Source organism: Camelus dromedarius, chromosome 12 (assembly GCF_036321535.1).
Source record: "Camelus dromedarius isolate mCamDro1 chromosome 12, mCamDro1.pat, whole genome shotgun sequence".
Lineage (NCBI taxonomy): Eukaryota > Metazoa > Chordata > Mammalia > Artiodactyla > Camelidae > Camelus > Camelus dromedarius.
The window spans coordinates 3,045,795-3,060,042 of record NC_087447.1 but is presented as its reverse complement, the minus strand read 5'-3'; the positions used below and the strand labels follow the sequence as shown (position 1 = coordinate 3,060,042).

Below are 14,248 nucleotides of genomic sequence, written 5' to 3'. Positions count from 1 at the left end.
TGGAGTGCTGATTATGGCATGTGTGCCCACCCCCAGCCCTGGGCTGAGTCACCCCACGCTCAGTGACCGACGTGTCCCAGATCCGCCTGATGCCAGGAAGAGGCAGCAGAGCCTGGGGGGCTGGGGTCCAGTACCAGGTGGCCAGGCCCCCTGACAGCCCCCAGGACCACCTTCCTGGCCCCAGGAGAAGACCACACAGTGCTCAAGGGCTACCCACCCAGGGCCGGACTTGAGTTCGAGTCTGCCCCATAACTCCCTCTCAAGGCTGGTGAGCATCTTCCATTGGCCCAGTCAGTCACTGGCTCAGGGATGGACATGTGGCCCAAGGCAGCCCAATGAGATGCTCACTTCCTGCTGGGCTTCATCAGTTGACAGGGTGAGAACCTGGAGCTGCTGGAGACTGAGTCTCCCAGATTCGTGGGGAGAACCCACTGGAGAATGAAGCCAACACAGAGGAAAACTGAGAGAGGGAGTGAGCTCCTGGGCACATCATTGAGCACCTGGATCCAGCCAGGCCTGAAGCCAAACACCTCTGGGACTTCCAGTTAGTCCAATCAGTAAATTCCCTCTGCATGCTGAACCAGTTTGGACTGAGTTCTGTCAGTGGTAGAGGAAGTTGTGGAATAACACAGTCAGAGACAACTGAGGAGATGGGGCACTCTTGCTTTGGTTCCATCCTTAACCGACTCTCCTTGATGCTGAAAGACTGTTCCTCTCACCTCCTCCAGGAAGCCCCCCAGGGATCCTCCAATCTGTTATGACCCTTGCCTTCCATGGGCCTTCAATTTGCTTAGTGCCTCCCCTCAAGACTTGAACTGTTTCACCGCCCCAGCTGGGCCTTTGGGCTAGGCAGGAGGACCCGCCTGGGAAGACGTAACAGGGGGCCCTACAGCGCTCGAGTGCAAGCTCTGGGTCAAGCCCAGCCCCACCATGAGAACTGTGTGAGTCTGGGCACACCACGTGGTCTTCCTGAGCCTCGACTTCCTCATCTACATAATGGGACTATCGACAGAGCTGACCTGGCGCAGGCAGGAGTGTGAAACAAGACACCCCTATAAAGTGTCCTCCCGCGCCCCACACAGCGGACCCCCCGCGGCAGCAGCAGGTGCAGATTCTGACCCACTGGCTGCAAATCCTGGTGTTCGGGTGGGTGTCCGTCACTCAAAGCTGCCCCGGCCTTCCCTGCTCACGGCACCGCTGCCCCCACTGCCCACTCTCGGAGGCCGTAACCCACGCCTCGTTCCTCCAAGGTGCCCCTTTTCTAGGCTCCCCCGTTACTCCCACCTCTGGCCCTCTTGGCAGGTGACGCACCAATGACCGCGTCTGCCTGTCCTCACATCCTGTCCTTCTCGAGCTCCTCTGCCACCCCCACCAGCAGCCATCTGGTCCCTCTGGCCCCTGGTCCTCCGTGGGCCTACCACCCCCAGTCTCAGCCTCTGTGAATCCAGGGTCTACAAGCCCCCTTTATGAAAACCACCTGCTTGGGAAGATGCAGCCCTCTGAGGCACGCGCTGCCTCCTCTGACCAGCTCGGGTGCCATGACAGCCCCAGGAGATGTCCCCATCCCACCGCCCTCCAGGCCCCCACCTCTCAAGGCCCTGCCCCTTGGTTAGCTGCGTTCTGGATGCCGGGAAAGATGCTCTGTGTGGATGTCTCATCTCTTGCTCTCATGGGGAGTTGGGTCTGTGCTATCCTCCACACCAGAAAGCCCTTCCTGCCCCTCACGCCCACCGTGGCCCCTCCCTGGCCAGCCCCCTTACTCCATCCCTTATTCCAGGCCATATGGTGGAGATGCTCACTGTGTGGACTCTGAAGCAGCTGCCTGCCTAAGCCACAGCCCGGCTCTGTCACTCATGCGCTGTGTGTCTGTGAGCTAGTGAGTCCCCTTCTCTGTGCCTCAACCCCCTCGTGCAGAAAAACGAGCTGATAGGAATATCCAAACTAAACTGAGCACTCTGGGGGCTCAGGCAGGTGAAGTGCCAGAACCAAAGCCCAGCATCCCAGAAGTGCTCAGGAAGTCTGAGCATTTCCCACTGTCACTGTCTTCACGGTCGTTTGTGTTATTTGCAGTCAGCACACGCTGTCCAGCAGTGACGCTGCCAACGGGTCTGAGTTCTGTCTCTGCGGGCTGGGGCTGGGGCTGGCTCCCCTCCCTCTGCTCCTGGCCTCTCCCCTCAGGCCCAGCACAGAGACCGTTATTTGGTTATTTACTAAGTGCTCCCGGAACACCTGTTGACTGACCCCAAGGCTGGGTCAGCAGTTCACAGAAACACAGGGTTACCCTATGTTCTGTCTTCAACCACACGCACTCTTTAAACAGGGGAATGGAACAGGCGAGCCACACCCAGGAAGATTTTGTGGAGGCACTGTGCTTTCTTCTTCCAGTATTTCTCTAGAATTTTCAACCTCGTCGTATGTGACAATTCCCACCTGACCGCATTATGCTAAACCGTGTTCTTTTCTTGCATCCCGCTGTGGGAATGGGGAATAAACAAGGCTGTATTTACAACTCCAAAAAAAAAAAAAAGTTACCCTTGGACCCAGCAAGCCCACTCCTAGATACTTACACCCCCCAAAGCTGGAAACAGGGACTCAGACAAATACTCACACCCTCATACTCCCGGCAACAGTATTCACAACAGCCAAAAGGCAGGAGCAACCCAAATATCCATCCGCAGATGAACGGATAAACAAAGCGTGGTTCATCCGTAAATGGACTATTATCTGGCCACTGAACAAACAGAGCATGGACACAGGCCACAGTGTGGACGGACCTTGGAAACATTCCACCGTGTGAAAGGACGGACCTTGGAAACATTCCGCCCTGTGCTGCAGGATTCCACGCACATGAAATGTCTGAACAGTCAAATCAATAGAGACAGACAGGGCATCAGCGGCAGCCTGAGGCCGACGGAAGTGGGGGGGGTGGGGAGTGACTGCTCAGCGGGAAGGGGTTGTCCTTTTGGGGTGATGAAAACCTTCTGTAACTAGACAGAGGTGATGTTTGCACAACACGGTGAATGTACTAAAAATGCTACTGGATCGTACGTTTTAAAATGGTTAAAATGCTAAATTTTATGGTATGTGTATTTTACCATAGTTAAAAAAAAGATACACACAAGGAAGAAAGTACACGTGTACACACATGTGACAAAATGTATCTCTCATAGACACACGTAAAGAAATGAGAATCCAGGAAGATAAACCTCATTACAGTGACCCCATCACCTGACTCTTCCCTCGGGTGTGAAAACTGATCGCCAGGCACAGGCGGGGGCAGGCTTCGCCCTCAGCCCCTGCAGCTTCCCTGGAGCTGGGGCACACATCTACCCCACAAAGTCCACGGGGTTCGAGTGGATGTCAGGAGAGAGTTCTGGACCTGCACAGGGAAGGGCTGGCTTATTCTGGTTCTCTCTGGAGTGAGTCAGTCAACCCCTCCATCTCCGTCTGCTTTTCCCGTGCCTGGCCCTGCTGGGGCTTGAGGGGGCGAGGGAGGGGAGCTGCCTCTCCAGACAGAAGGTTCTGTCACGTGCTCTCTGGGCCTCTTGACGTCCTCGCTAAATCCCGCTGGCCTCTGGGCCAGACCCCGGAGCCTGGCTCGTCCATTCCATCAAGAGACATACAGCTGGTGCCAGGCTGTTCTCCTGGGAGCTGGGATGACCTGGGGCACCAGACGAGGGCCCTGCCATCTGAAGGAACTCAGGTTCTGGAATGGGAGATGCTCAACCAACCAGTCCTTGTCACACAGACTCAACAAGTGGCAATGCTGAGAAGAGACGTGTCCTTCAGTAGAGCCATGTGATCTGGGGAGGTTTCCGCCAGTTAGATAGTGAAGGCTGGCCAGGGAAGGCTCTGGAAAGGGAAACAGGAGCAGAGACCTGACATAAGGGAGCCACTGGGAGCAAAAGGGGGAGAGAAGAAACAAGCAGAGGGCTGGAGGCAGCGGTCAGCCTGGCTCAGCAAGGAGGCCGGGAGCCTCAGGGTCCTGCAGGCAACAGTAAAGCCTGGATTTTACTGAAAAGTGACAACAGGAAGCTCTCCCTGGAGCTGAGAATGGAGCAGAGGCTGTAGCAGCAGGAGGGGAACCCAGGACAACTCCCAGGCAGGGACTACACTTGCGGCTGACATCCTATTATGAGCGTGAAGGCCTGAGAGTGCCTTGGAAACCCAGCTCACCACCGAGGAGCTCTGTGACCCTGAGCCTGCCACACTGACCTTTCTGTGCCTCAGCTTCCTCATCTGAGAAATGGGGACAGTGCGAGAACCCACCTTCTGGGGTTCTGATGAAGCCTAAATGAGTCAGAATACACAGAATGCTTAGAGATATGTATCAGCTGTGGCGGCCGAGGCTGGAAACTCAGCAGGCCTGGGTGGGGAAGGATACCCAGTCCAACGCTGGGAGAAATCCAGGAACTCGAGTCACCATATCAGGAGCCATGCCATGGAGTGCTGGCCTGGCTCCCAGCAGCCTGCAGCCCGGGGCGGCCACAGATGGCGGCTGGTTTCTGGTCAGCTCACGGTCAGAGCCTCCATCTCCCGGCTTCCTTCTCTCAGCCCCAACCCATCTCTCCAAGGCCCACGGTTGGGCACTGGGGGTCCTGGGGCTCACACCTGACCTCACCATGGTGGGTACTATGGGAAGAGGTTCCCAGGTGGTGAGAGGCTGCCTCAGGGGAAAGGGGGGCCAGGCCTGGTTGGGAAGGCTCTACCTCCCTCCTGCCTCTCAGAACAGTGGCCTCCAATCTGGTCTCTCTGCCTCCACCTCCCTTCTTCACAAGGCCCCAGCCCGGTGATCTGCAGGCCACAGACGTTCATGCTGAAACATCAGAGGCCACTTGCCTCCAGTGACTGAGAGAGGCTGCACCACTCAGATCGGTACTCAAGGCCTCCCTGATCTCGAGGCCCCTCCTCCTCACACTTCCCACACTTTCCTACACGGTCTTGCCTCCGAGCCTTTATCCAGGCTGTGCCCTCCCCTCATGACAGATACTGAGTGTTCGGCTCTGGCTGGCCCCTTATCTCATGGAGCCTTTGGGCCAGGCAGGGACAGTGACAGGTGCTGTGAGTGAGTGTCTCAGGGAATGTTAGCGAGGTTTCACTGAGGAGGGGCCGCCGGGCAGAGATCTGAGGGTGAGCTGGAGCTGCTCAGGTAGAGGAAGTGGAGGTGGGACAGGGATGACCATCAGAGAGAGACAGAGGGAGAGGGAGAGAAGCGTGGCAAGTGCCAGAGGTGGGAAGGGGTAGGGCGCGTTCGAGAGATCAGGGAGAGAGGACCTTGGTCAACGCTGATCTGCCACCTCCCCCGCTCCTCCAAATAACCTGTTCCTCCCTCTGCACCCCAGCCAGGTTTACGGGCCTCCCTCCACCCCAGCGCTTTGCCGTCGAGGCAGAGATGGCCTCCTTTCATCTCCATGACCTCCAGCCCTGCCTACAGAGGGCTAAGCACAGAGGAGGCATGCTGAAAACTTCGTTAAATGAAACTGAAGGCCCCGGGTAGAGGGAAGTGGAAAATTGGCCAGTGGGTGGTTGGGCTCATGGCACTGAAGCAAGGACACCGTTCTCAGGATTTTACAGCCTCGGATGATAATGGTGGCCTTCCACATCCCCTTCCCCATCCCTTCTCATTTCAATTCCACTTACTGTTAGTGCACACACACTCCAGTTCCCAAGACTGACAAACTCCATCAATTAGAAGATCCTACAGGGCATTTAGCACAAGGCCTTCCTTCAGTTCATTTGCCAACTTAACCACTTGTATCATGAAACTCCCCACCAAAGGGCACAGCAGACAGAGACAAATCAATGCTAACGAGAGCCTGCAGAGCTCACTGGGAGGCAGGTGAGTGGGAGGAGAGGAGAGAGTGAGGGCAGGTGGGGAAGACCCGAGAGGGCCCCTAACAGGCAAATCAAGAGGCCCATCAGAGAACCCTGAACCGGAAGCCTCCAATGTGGGGCTCTCAGCTCCCCACGCCTCCTGTAGACCTCATCCTGTGTAGACAGGCTGGGTCTACAGCAAGCTTCCTGGGTTAAGGAAGATCATTATTAGATTACATTTCAGTGACTCAGGACTTACCCAGGGCATTAGCCAGGCCCTGGCTTTGGAGTCACCCTAGACTCAGATCTCCTGGTGGGGCCCTGGCAGGCTACTTCATCTCTCAGCTTCATCACCAGCAAAACGGGCACAGGACACCTATTTCCTAGGAGTTTCTGTCATTAACACATGTTTTAGGGCCTCTTTTTGGTTGCATTTTTTTGGAGGGGGGAGGTAATTAGGTTTATTTATTTATTTTTAGAGGGGGTATTGGGGATTGAACCCAGGGCCTCGTGCATGCTAAGCATGTGCTCTAGATCTTGAGCTATAGCCTCCCCCCAGGGCCCCTTGGATGCATCACGCACTGTGCTGGACACACCATAGAGAGCAGGTCATCAAACTCTCCAGCCTAGAAGGAGCAGGAGTTCTTGGGAGGGAGACAGACATAAGTCAACCACCTGGCACATGAAACGATTCTGATGGCAAAGGAAGCACACAGAGTGAGTGTTATAGGGAGCTGGGAAGGCACCTCCGAGAAAGTGACATGTGAGCTGAGACTTCAGTGGTGAAGTGAAGGTGGGCTTAGCGCACAGACGCTTAACCACGTAGATCCCTTCACCCCTCCTCACAGAAGAGATTTCTCCACGAAGCAGACAAGCACACTCACTGAATCATAAACCTCTGTGTCCAGAAAGGCCAAGGACACAGGACACGGCGATGGTAGGGAAGTGCTGAGGTCTCCCACCAGGCACCTCTAGGTGGGAGTCTCCATCCTCCAGCTCCCAGGTTCAGTACCCTGGAGAGGTCCCAATCCTGTGGCGATTCAGCACCACGGAGAAGTCCAAACCCGAGAGATTCAGCACCCTGGAGAGGGCCAGCCGCTCCATCCTTCCTTCTGCTGCTCCCAGCCACTGACCAGCCATACATTCACGACTACTTAAACTGGTAAGCGGGGCCCTCCCTGGACCAGCCTGTCACTCTCAGCTCCACAACAACTGACCACTCCCCAGATCCATCCTGAATCTCCCTGACCCCCTGAGCTTTCCCTGAAGCCTTCAGTTTTTGCCCACAGAAACCCCACACTTACTTATCAGTGGGTTGTGCCAACACCATCTCTTCATGCAGACCTTTTCCTGATTTAAACTGAGGCCTTCACCATACGCTACTTTTTGCCCTCCTTCCAGACTGTGAATTCTTGGAGGAACTGTGTCGGATTCACGTCTTTTCTCCCTATAGCACATGCCAGCCCAGCTCCTGGTGGCCACCCCAATGTGTGCTGCAGAAGTGAATGAATGAAGTTGCAAAAGTGATTTGTACAATTGCTGAGAGATCACTCTGCCAGAAACTGCATGCTTCACACACATTTTTATTTAGCTTAAACTGAGGCCAAGAGATGAAGGATTTGCCCAAGTTCACATAGTGAAGAGGTGACAGAGCTTGGATTCAAACTCAGATCACACTGCACAGCCTGTGCCCTTGACTGAGGCTCCTTTCCGTCTCTGTCCAACCCAGGGCACTGCCATCTGCCAGTCCCACAGAGCCTTGAGCACAGCAGCCGTGGTCCCCTGAAGTGATACTGAATCTTTTTTTAGCCTGAAATTGAAATCACTGATGCTTCAAATTAGAACCCCAAAATGAACGAGCCAAGACTTCAGATCCGTAAGAGCTACGCCGCCTGCATCCACCTTCTCAGCAGGATTCTGGGATGCTCCTCAGCCTGGACCACCTGTTCTCGGTCAATATGGAGGACAAAGTGAACTATTTTCTAGGCACAGGAGGGGCTACATCTATGTGCAGGAAAGAGGTCCGGCCTCCCAGCCTTCCAGAGGCTCCCCTCCCAGAGCAGTGGCCTCTTTAAAGCCTTGGAGAGCACAGACCCCAGTGCTAGGAGCCTTGGAGAGCAAAGACTGTAATGACAACAGTTTGCCCTGTGCGCTGGCATCTTCTGAAGGCAAACAAAAAAAAGCAGCCAAACTCCTGTGTGCTGACTTTCATTTGCCACTAAAGGAATGTTTTTCAATCCTCACTGAGAAGGTGGCTGGAAACTTAGACCTTAAGTTGGTCACAGCCTCCGCTCCTGCAGTGGCCTTGTTGCTGGCAGCCTAGAAGCAGAGGAGGTAGAGCGGGAAGCTAGTTGGGGGCCCAGGCCTTTTCCAAAACCAGCACAGCAAGAAGCCATGGAGCTTCAGAACAGAAACGTTCCATATCTGGAGGGACCCAGGACAGCCCCTGGGCCTCACTTGTCTTTAACATGAAACTAACAAAACTTGACAACCAAAGTACCAATGTGATTCAAGGTCAAGAATTCGCCAGTCACCCTAGCTTCCTGCTAATAGCAGCTGGCATTTGCTTTCTAACTTAGTTATTGAATTAAACCCCCATTTAAAACGATTTAAATAAGATATTAAGAATGGGGGTGGGGGAGGGGAATGGGTAGAGTTCCTGGACTGGCCACACAGGCACCAGCAGGACATGTGACGAAACCTCTCTCCACATCCTGAAAAGCAAGGTAGAGAAGTGGGAGCCGTGCGGTGTGGCTGAGCAAGGATTCTGGCACCACAAAGGGCTCTGGCCTCAGCCCTGGGATTTGTCGCTAGAGGGTAAAATGGGAATCATGAACAGAAATTCCAAGATTACCTAAAAGCCAGGCCAGTGCCAAAACAGAACTGAGCAAGGCAGTGAGTGCCCTGGGAGCAGAGGTTCAGGCCAAATCTGGAGGCAAGCCTGCCAGGGATATTTGGGGCCTGGGGTGGGGCGGGGCAGGTGCCTGCACTAGCTGGTATCTTCCCCGCAGAGAGGCACCAGGAAGCTACAGCCAGGACACTCTTGGCTGGAAATGCCCGACTGCCTGTGCTTTGCCCACGGCGGGTGTGCTCTGTAACGGCCTCCAGCTCGAAATGATGGCGGTAATGATCACCTGTCACCTGTCATTACTGTAACCTTATAACGTATTCTGTGCTCAGCTGCTCGTCACTGGTTTCCGCTCCTGAGTCAGGCATCATCAGTGATGACGAACGACAAGATGACCAACAGCAAATCCCAATGGGGTGCAACACTGGTCCAGCCCCAGCAGCCCCGCACAATCTCCTAACCAACGAGACAGGCCATGGCAGCCCGCGTGCCCAGGGCTTGCACGGCATGTACAGTGGACCCTTGGACAACATGTGTTTGAACCGTGTGGGTGGGTCCACTTCTACATGGATTTTTTCGTTAAATATAAAGTTGGGTATCTGCAGGTTCCACAACCATGGATACGGAATCCTCGGATGTGGAGGGCTGACTATGGGACTTGAGCATCCGCGTAGTTTGGTATCTGGGGTGGGTACTGGAACCAACGCCCTGTGGGCATCAAGGGACAGCTGCAGCTAATCTCCAGTGACTTAACTCACACAACCAACCATTTTGCTGGTGGGAACGCTGAGACCCAAGAATGACCACGGATCAGGAATAACCTGGGCTTCACTTATTCTCCTCCGTGTAATACTTAATTTGGGAGCTGGGGAGGCAGACCGATTACCACCAGGTTGTAACAATTGTTCATACTCCCAGCTGGGTTAAAAGTAACGGTCTGGGCAAACGTGTGCTAGAGTCCGCGCTGTATCTTCCAAGCAGCAGCTTGACACTTTATAAGGTGCTCAAATGGATTCTAAGGAAAACACCAGTGCACTCCTCTTAGCGTCCTCCCTTCAGCGCAAACCGAGATGATAAAACAGTTCCAGGCCATCTCTAGTGCGAGTATTTAATACGTGGAAAAAGGAATTAGCAAACTCAAGCATCACTTTTCAAGGATGAAGGATGTTGCTGTCTGCTTTAATTGCAAGGGAAAACCTATTTACGGAAATTAACACAAAAACGAGATGGGCCACTTCAGGAATACGAAAACAATCACAAAAACCATAGGAGTCCTCAGCACAGCATCAGGGTGGGGAGCGACGGCCCCAGGAAAATAATTGATGCCCAGGAAAGCGCTGTTGTCCTGGAAGCAAACAGTAACTCCCTGGCCATGAGGCGGAGACATCGCTCACCTGCAAGAGATGGCCGCTTCTAAGGAATAACTTGCCGTTTCTGAAATTAACACCTGTCATTCTAGAAAATCTGAGAAATTGAGAAATGTCTGAAAAAAGAGAAAATAATCACACACGGTTCCACCACCTAGGGGTCAATGCCTCCTTTCCTTTCTTTTTCCTATGCTTATTGGGGGGTGGTGGTATAATTTAGATGATATTGTGCAGATAATTTTAATTCTGCCCTTTTCACCTAATGTAAGGTAACCACTTCCCATTAGTATTAAGAACTCCTTGCAAGCATGATTTTTAATGCTTTCTCACGAATCTACACAGATGCATGGTGTCCCCTTAGCCAGTCCTGCCCTTTCTTTTTGCTGCCCCGTGGTCTCTGCCTGTTTCTTTCCTTTCTTAAAAAATGTGTTTTTATTTTGGCGGAGGGGTAGAATTAGGTTTTTATTTACTTACTTACCTTTAATGCAGGCACTGGGGATTGAACCCAGGACTGGCACTTGCTAGACACGCCCTCTACCACTGAGCTGTACCCTCCCCCTTCTTTCCTGTTTTTGGTTTAGATCATTCCCTTAGGATGGATTCCTAGATGTAAAATTCCTGGTTCAGCTTTATGGTTCATAATACATATCGTCATATCAGTTCCTAAAAAGTTCATGGCAATTTATTCTTTCACAGAGCACCGCAGAAGTGCTGTCACCAGAGATGGGTATAGTAATAAAAAAAAGTGTTTGCTAATTTGAAAACAAAAACTGGTATCTCATCGTTTGGTATTCTTCTTACAGTACGCCCCTGGACACATCCAGTGCGTCCGAGCGTCTCCCAGAGTCTCTGAGCTACGGCATTACTGAGTCAGACGGCCTGGATTGGAAGCCCAGCTTCTCCGCTCACCCGCTGCAAGACTGTGGACAAGTGACTTAACCTCTCCGAGCCTCAGTTTCCTCATCTGTAAAACGGGGATAACGCGGATGCTGTTTCACAGGACTATTGTGAGGGTCGGAGGCAGGGACAGTGCAGTGCCTGCAGATACACCCTCGATTGGTGTGAGGACCTGGGCTTTTGGTCGTATTTGCTGTAAATGTCTGTCCTTTTGATAATTATGGTTTACTTGTATTATGAGCAATTCTTGAGACATAGGATGTTTTAGTTTATTAAAGTAACACAAGGAACAAAACTTAGGTTTCCAGATGGGGAGGTTTCTGGAAGACAGACAGTCCTGGTCTGGAGGCAAGGAGATCAGAGCAGTGCCTGCTTCTAATCTTCAGTTAGAATGCTAAACTAAGAGGCTCAAAGAGCCAGCATGATGAGGCAGCTGGTCACCATCCTGTCTGCCCACTGGAAGAGGCAGCGCCATCAAATCGCTCTAAAAGCACCGATTCCCAAGCTCCCGCCTTGTGGCTCCGATTCCGTGGATGTGGGCTGGGACCAGGTCTCAGTGTCTCTGAAATGTCTGCAGGTCAGCCTGGTGTCCAGCCAGGTTTCACTGGACGAGGCCAACGGGCACCCAGTTTGTCAAGTGCCTGCAGGAATCAGTGACATCCTGACCTCCACGTCTCCGTAATGACTCGATGCAAACGGTCACCCGTGAGCCAGCACCGTTCTCCTTACCCAGCGGCCTCTCCTGCCCCGCCTCCTGGGGGTGAGGAGCCTTAACCAAGATGACCTGGAAGAAGACACTCACAAAGCACTCAACACGCTGTGCCTGAAGGCTGCCTCTGCCTCTGAACTCTTTGCTTTCCACTCCCCGGCAAGCCTAGCCGTCATTTAAACCAGTCTGAACTGGGTTTCGGGTGGTAGCCAAAAGGGACGGGGGCCCCAGCCTCACATTTACCCTGACTCCCTTGCTTGCTTCTGTCCCCTGGGCTGTCACTGCCCCCGCCCACCTCTCTACGAGCATCACTCCCCCGGCCCCGCAGGTCCCCACAGGGGCACTGAGCTCCCACCGCCCTGCCCACTCCCACTGCCCCTACAGCTCTCCGGGGAAGCTTCAGTGTCGCCCACCAAGCTGGTCTGCAAGTGGTGAACATACACGGTCTAGAGCCACCACGTTCCACTGTCCCCACTCACGGGGCACCCACTTCCTCTCCTCCACCTCTGAGATGGGCTTTCATGACAACCCAGCAGCACACTAAGCCCCACCTATGTCACTGGCATTCCTGACTGGAAGGAAGCCTCTTCTACGGAACTTCACGCAAAGCTTTGGGTCTTTGGCAGGAGAGAGGGGCGTGGTCAGCAGAGAAACCAACAACAAACGAACAAACTCCTCCCAAAAGCTAAGGCAGAGATACGCGTCTCTTAAACAACCAGGATGCCCGCACAGAGGAAACCCTTCTTGCCGGCATTCCAACAAAGTCCAAGTAGGAAAAATGAAGTCCCGCAGATGCCAAAGACGTTGACGAATGAATACCCACTTCAAAAGTTGCCTCCTGGTCCCAAGGTTCAAACTGCAGCTTGTGTTTTTAAAGAGGAAATAAAAATTGGACGCACTTTGAGTTCTTTTCCAATGGCAGAGAGAAAGGAGGGCCGGCCCAGGCGGGGGTGGGGGACGAGGACAGTCTGCCCACACCTGGGGCCGCTTTCCACACAGGACCCCACACTAAACCAAGAGCCCAGAAACCCTGGACTCCAGGACAGCTTCTTGCCTAAACAAAGATCCACCTGAGACACATAAGTCTGTTTAAGACAAGCCCTCCGAGGTCGAAGCTTTCTCGCTGAATACACTGAAAAATTTTCTATTGGAAAGGACGCACGCCCGTTAGGCTATCGATGGTTTTAATATTCCAGGGGCAGAATCCGGTAGCTCGGAAAACAACTCAATGGAGAGTCTCAGCCTTTTAAATCCAAGCACCGAAAGGAGAATTTCTGAGCCCCACAACGTAGCCTTGAAATAAACCAGGAGGAGCAGGGTTCCCAGGGTCCCTCCTCCCCCGTGCCCCCGTTACACTTGGACCCGCGGTGAGCAGCCTCGTAGGGGCCCCCTGCTACTTCGGGTCATCCGAGACCTAGTAACAGCAACAGAACCTTAACACAACTCAGGGCTAGCCATTCCTGGAATCTAGAGGTGACCCAGAATATAAAACCTGTTCCAAAATGGCAAATATGTTTGCTTATGAGAGGTTAAAAGCAATGTCAAAGGAGCTGCTTGGAAAACAGGAGGACAGCAACTAGAAATGCTCCCAGTTTCCACGGAGCCCTCGATCAGTCCGGGTGGCGGGCCTTCTCTGTCCGGTGCAGGCGTGCCCCGCGGTCACGTCCACCAACCCAGCATCTCTGCCCCCTGGGAGAGCGGTGGGCCCAGCACTGGCCACGCAGCAGGCTCCTGCTTCTTTCATTGACTAGTTTATTCAGGAGACCGTCCCATGAGCCTGACAACCAGGGGTGCTCTGGCATCCGCAGCCCTCATTGATTATTTAAAACCAAGAACCAGCAACAGCTCTGTCAACCTAGAGCCGCCTCTCTCTCTCTGTCTCTGTCTCTTGCGCACACGCACACACACGCACACACACGCACACACACACACACACACACACACACGGGAAGGGGACTTACATCACAACTGCATCCTACAGAGGATGATTCAACCCAGTCTCTCTGCATTTTCATGAGGTTACAAATCGAGTTAACCCATGAAACCACCGTGGGTTCCAGTCCCCATCATTCTGGGAACGCATTCCACGGTTTAATTGGGCAAGAATGAGCACAGGTCTTCATATGAGCCAAACTCTGATTGGTCAATAATAATTTAAATACCTCTTGCCACAAATAAAGTGAGAGCAACACAGGACACCTGGAGTAGTGGCAGCACCGCCTCCATGTCACCTGGCTCTCCCTCCTCCCCTCCTGTCTTTCCTTCCGGGTTCCTATCACTCAGATAGTCTTCGGAAGTACTGAGGAGAGCACGGGCAAAACTGCAGCTGAAAAAGCCCCTGGAAGCTTAGGCGTCACGGAGAGGAATGGCTGGGAGCGGCCGCCTCGCCGAGGCCCGGGTCTCCACCTTGCCAGCCCCACAGCGGAGGCCCCGAGCGCCTGGCTGGAAACCACGCCTCCACTCTCTCCACCTGCGCGTGGACTCCCAGAGCAGGTGAGACAGGGCTCCGGGTTACCCCCGAGCAATGATTTTTCCAAGAAACATGAACTCCCAACAAGGGCCATCTGAGCTTACCAGACCTCTTAAAAATACCTTTTTCAAGGTACAACACAT

General features: G+C 53.5%; 1 protein-coding gene across 4 annotated transcripts in view; it reads right to left on the bottom strand.

The window, feature by feature from the left end:
• The window catches only part of SHANK2 (SH3 and multiple ankyrin repeat domains 2), a 494,838-nt gene that overhangs the window by 120,950 nt on the left and 359,640 nt on the right, over nt 1–14,248 (bottom strand). The window lies entirely within an intron of this gene.